The following is a 5,944-nucleotide window of genomic DNA, read 5'->3' on the forward strand; positions in this document are numbered from 1 at the left end:
CATTATGATTAATGGATCGTTGGAAGGTTTTTTCCATGGGAGGAAAGGACTTAGACAAGGTGACCTTTTATCCCCGTTCTTATTTGTGATGGTCATGGAGGTGCTTTCTCGCATGTTGAACAGCCTACCTCAGAATTTTCAATTCCACTAGTTTTGTGAGAAGGTCAGATTAACTCATCTTACTTTTGTAGATGACCTGATGATCTTTTGTACTGCTGATAATCATTCTATGAGTTTCATAAAAGAGACTATTAAGAGGTTTGGTGAGCTTTCGGGACTGTTTGCTAATCTTGCTAAAAGCTTAATTTTTCTTGTGGGGGTTAATAGTTCGAAAGCCTCTCGGCTTGCTGCTAACATGGGTTTTTCCATTGGTCATCTCCCTGTTCGTTATCTTGGGCTTCCTCTCCTCTCTAGAAGATTGCGGAGCTCTGATTGTGATCCCCTTATTCAGCGTATTACCAGTCGTATTCGGTCTTGGTCTGCTAGAGTGTTATCTTTTGCAGGTAGACTTCAGCTTGTTCGCTCAGTCCTTAGGAGCCTTCAGGTTTATTGGGCTAGTGTGTTCATGCTTCCTATGAAAGTCCACAGAGACGTTGATAAGATCTTGAGGGCTTATTTGTGGAGAGGTAACGAGGAGGGAAGAGGTGGTGCTAAAGTTGCCTGGGATGAGGTTTGTCTTCCTTTTGATGAAGGAGGTCTTGATATTCGCGATGGATCTTCTTGGAATATAGCAAGCACGTTGAAGATATTATGGTTGCTACTTGTTAAATCTGGTAGTTTATGGGTTGCTTGGGTGGAATCTTATATCCTTAAAGGGAGATCGCTCTTGGAGATCGATGCTGGGGTGAGTCGATCTTGGTGCTTTAGGGAAATCTTGCGTAAGCGGGATATCCTTAAAGATCATGTTAAGATGGAGGTGGGCAATGGAAGGAAGTGTAGAGTGTGGTTGGTTCCATGGATTCAGGGTGGGCCGATTATCCAGCAGTTTGGGGAGAGGGTGATCTATGATGCAGGTAGTCGGTGGGATGCGAGGCTGGTGGATTTCATGGGTCGGGATGGTGATTGAAGGTGGCCGCTTGTTTCTTTGGATTTGATGGACATTTGGGATAGGGTTCAGGGAGTGAGGCCGAGTCCGAGTGTTGAGGATAGGTGGGTCTGGGTGCCGGGGAGTCATGATAGTTTTTTATCACCAGTGCGTGGGAGACTATTCGTCCTCATAGTAGTAGGGTTGGTTGGTCGGGTTTACTATGGGGTGGGGGAAATATTCCTAAGCACTCCTTTTGTGCTTGGTTGGCCATCAGGGATAGGTTGGGTACTAGAGATAGGTTAAGTCGGTGGGATAGGTCGATTCCTTTATCGCGTTTGCTTTGTGGAGGGAACTATGAGTCTCGTGATCATTTGTTTTTTTCTTGTCATTTTGGGTGGGAGGTTTGGTCGAGGATCCTTTTGCTTATGTCATCTTCTCATAGAATCGGTTATTGGGAAGAGTGTGAGGAGAAAACTGTGGCGCCTTCTCTGGTGTGCTACAATTTATTTCATTTGGCAGGAGCGAAATCATCGTCTTCATGGAGTTGCTATTCGGGAGCCTATGGTTGTATTCCAGCTCATTCGGTCGTGTATTAAAGCGCGTGCTGCTTCTTGGTCGGATGGTGTTCATGGTCTTGTTTAATGTTCTTTTCGTTTGCTTGTCCCCGGGCTGTGGGGTTTCTCTTCTCTTTATTAACTTTGTTGTCTTTCTCTCTTCTTCTTTTCCTTTTAATGTTTGGAACACTAGTTGGTTTCTTTTGGTTTTAGTTCTTGTTCCCGAGATGTGGGGTTGTTTTGGGTACTTATGGGTTGTTTTGTCTAACTACTTGTTCTATGAGTGTTGTTCGCTCTTTTGTCTTGACCTTAGGCTGTGAGGTCCACCTTGTTGTTGTATAATATTATCATTACCTTTTCAAAAAAAAAAATCAAACTCAATGCTAAGTTTGACTGCTCCCTTCGAAGTGACAACAAGCCTTGTTTTTGCCCTACTGTGGATCGAGGAGGATTCCTCCTCTTTTCAAAGCCCTCAATCAAACTTGACGTTATGTTTAAAACACTAAAAATAGATGGTCTAGTTTTGGTTAGGCCAAAAGCGATGTTTTCCCCCAAAAGCTCTAATAGCTAGGGAACTCAACATGTTCTACTTGACCTAACCGACTTGAGTCTGTATTTTTTATGAGCTTTTTTTAATGCATATTGCATATGTTTTTTTTTATAATTGTTGATTGTCTCACTTTTTTATGGTCTGCATTTACGAGCCTCTTTTCTTTCTTTGTTATGAACTGCGGTAACTAGGCATTGCTAGAACCGATGGGGTAACATTTCTATGGTTCTACACTTAGTTTCTAAGTGTGATTGCTCACCTCTAATTTTCAAAACACTTAATTTCTAAGCACATACAATGCTCACCTAGAAAAAAATGAAAATTGTTGTAGTTAAGATCAAAACTAAATAATTATGAAATAAGACATAAGAGATTTGATTTTAACAACCTTCCCGTTGTACTTGGGATCCACTCTGGCTTTGTGCTGGAAAATTGGTTTGGAGCTAATCGTAAGCTTTCGGTTGCTCTTCTAAAACCTTTAGATACTCTTCAAAGCTATAAGCTTTGCTTCCTGACGAAGAATCTTCTACTATTACAATACATAAGAAAATTCTATTTCATAAACCCTGTATCATAATTGAGGCTGATAGAATGATTATTCTATAACCCTACCGATAGTTTCATTCTTAACATTCATAAACACGATGCATGGCAGCTATCCAATTCTATTTCATGTTCTCGAGAATGGCTCGGTTTAACAATAATGTTAATTTTTGTTTTCTATTTTAAAATAATAACGCTGCTTACTAATCTTTTTTTTTTCCATTTGGCATTCTACTTTTTCTACTCAGCTTTCTTTCCCTAGTGATAACAAATAATACGGGTGATAAAAAACTTAATCACTCACTTGTTTCAGCCACTGAAAGCCCTTCTGCTTTAGAAATAGAAGATGGGTTTGAGTAGGTAGATTTACTTGCATTGTATGTGCTGTTCATTGAACTCTCAATTTCATCGAGACCAATTTCTCACTCAAACATGGTCTTGCATTCTCTAGAAACGTCCTACAAACAAAAATGAAGAACAAAAAACTACAATAAGGTCTATGAAAAAGTTACAAAGGAAAATCTCAAAAACTAATATGTAAGTCATAACAACCTTAAGTCTTCTTATCGTGGGTTAAAATGCACGTAAGGTTTTTCCAAGAGTCCGAGCAACTAGCATGTAAATAAGTTAAGTCAACTAAATTTGCTATAAATTTACTCGTATTAACATTATCATTGTTATAGACTTGACAACTTCAAATTTATCAATATAAAATATGCTTTAACAAAACGTACCTTGAGGTTCCTCCAACCTTATTAAAAAAGCAAATAATCCAACAATTTAACAAATTTATAGTGCATATTATGTATATCAATTGATCACAACAAAATAAGATCGAACAAATACCCATGAGTAATATTTAGCCACCAAATGAATAATGATGAAAACCTGAAAACAAAACCGAAAAAAAAAGAAACAATTCATCAATAAAACAAATTTAGGGGACTAAAAAGTTGTTTACCTTATTACACACTTCAAAATATTAAGAAAAGTGGAGGGAAAAAACCAACCAATAATCAACAAATAAACTTCAACACAAATAGCCATAAATTTTCTTCTTTAAAGGTATCACAAATAAGTCCATCAGTAATAACAAAATAAAAAAGGGCAATGTGCAATTGAATTCTGCAGTCGTAAAGCTATGCTAAAGGCAGTATGAAATCAAACTTGAGCACTAACAAAAAATTTGCAAAACAAAAATTACTAGACATCATTAACTAAAGTACCAGCACAACAATGAATGTGTAACCTCCGCAAGAGCAAACCCGAATGGAGAAGAACATGAAGAAATATATAAATAGAAGAAACATAAAAGACAAACATGAAACACATGGAAATATACAAAGGGGATAAATAAAAGTACAATTATAAAGTGATGAAGCACAAATATAGGTATCAACAGAACCAGAATACAAGTCTTACCCTATCTCGACTGTCGAGGAGTGTTAACCAACCGTCGGAAGGTTGGTTTATTTTTTAAAAAATTAATGTTGTCTGAATTCTTTTCCAAGCCACTAACCAGCCCCTCCTTATCTATGATCGGCGATCAACTCCTCAACCTCTAATTACATTTAAAAGAGTGATGCGAACATTGTGTGAAATCCCAAACCTTTGATGGATCCCACCATCACTCTCTTTCTATCCCCTTCAAAACCTCATTATTTTCAAGAGAGGCCTCAAAGCTTCTTCCAATTAACATAAAAGAAGAATGAAAGAGAAGGAGAGAAAGGGAAAGTGGTTCAAAAGCTATGGAAAAAAAAGTAAAAGAAAATGGTCTACTCATTGGCACATCTTACACAGATGATAATGTTAGGGCAAGGCAATGAGAGACAGAATGCTTTTGGAGCCTTCTCCTCTACTTTCGAAGATTTTAACAAACTAAAATATGCAAATGTTACAAGAAAGATCTTTGGAGATTTGAAATAATCCAAAATAAAGAAAAAGGAAAACCCCAATATGTACAAATTTCATAATCTAAAACTTGAAAAGTGATTGAATGATGAGATATGTTTGTACAATCAATTATAGAGACAGTGAAACATTAAAACAAAAATGAAACGTACCAAGATAAAAAGAATAGCAACTAGTATTATGACCTTTGTATGTCTTCAAAATACAAACATCAAAATGAATCAAGAGATCTACCACACAAATACTGGTATCAACACAAATAAAGCAATTGTTTTAGTAACAATATTTGAGTACAATTAAACTAAGCATGCTATTGTCCTTGACAAATTTACATTCTTCTAATCGAACAAAATCTGACCTTTAAATAATGATAGAAACTGAAGATGAAAGCAAGTTTAGCTACAACTTCAGACCGTGATATATATGATGGAACCTATAAAAAAAAGAAGAGTACCTAACTATATATACACAGAGGAGATCTGATGCTTTCTAGCACATCAGAGGCTCAATCAATTTATATTTAATTGAAAAACAATCCCTATATTTTAATGCATACACATTGAATAGCCCCTGTTTCAATCCAATTTACAAAACTACCTCCATAAAATTACATAATGGGGAAGTTCGACCGGATGCACTGTGCTTTACCAGAACCACATGAAATTATTGGAACATAGTTCATTCAATTAACTTTCTATTCAATAATTGAAACAAATGGAAAGAGGATAATTGAATATTAAATAAAGATGGAATTAATTGGGAACTCACGGAGTAATGCGATTTGTTCGGGGGCTCACCACTGGAGTTGGAAGAGAGACAAGGATTAGAAAGGAAAGGAAGAGGAGCGTCTGATAATCCAGCGGATTCTTTGATGAGTGGAGTACTAGTAGTAGTAGTGGAGGTTCCAAGGACATTGAAGTCAATCCGGTGAGACTGAGGGAATCCAGAAGGTTGAGGTTGAAGAGAGTAGAAATTGCAACCAAAATCGGTGACGATGGTGGAATCGAAATTGCGAGGGAAGAAGAAAAGAGCATCACAAGTCGAAGTAGAGGAGGAATCAACACTGGAGAAAGGAGTAAGATGAGGAGAACCTGCCATTAATGGAAGAGGGAGGAAGTGAGAGAGAAAGGAGAGGGAATTAATTAATTAAAGAGAATTAGGGTTTGAGAAGAGAAAGGGAAAATGGAGTGTACGAACAAAGAAAAAGAAGAAGAAATGGAAAGGACGCGCTAAGAGAAGAAGATGGAGATGGATCGGTGAAATGGGTATGATAGGGTTTCTTCCTTAAAGAAACGGAAATTGAGAGATAGGCCTTAGGGTTTTGAGAAGAGAAAGGAAAAATGGAGTGTACGAAGAAAT

The sequence above is a fragment of the Cucumis sativus genome, chromosome 2 (assembly GCF_000004075.3).
Source record: "Cucumis sativus cultivar 9930 chromosome 2, Cucumber_9930_V3, whole genome shotgun sequence".
NCBI classification, from domain to species: Eukaryota; Viridiplantae; Streptophyta; class Magnoliopsida; order Cucurbitales; family Cucurbitaceae; genus Cucumis; species Cucumis sativus.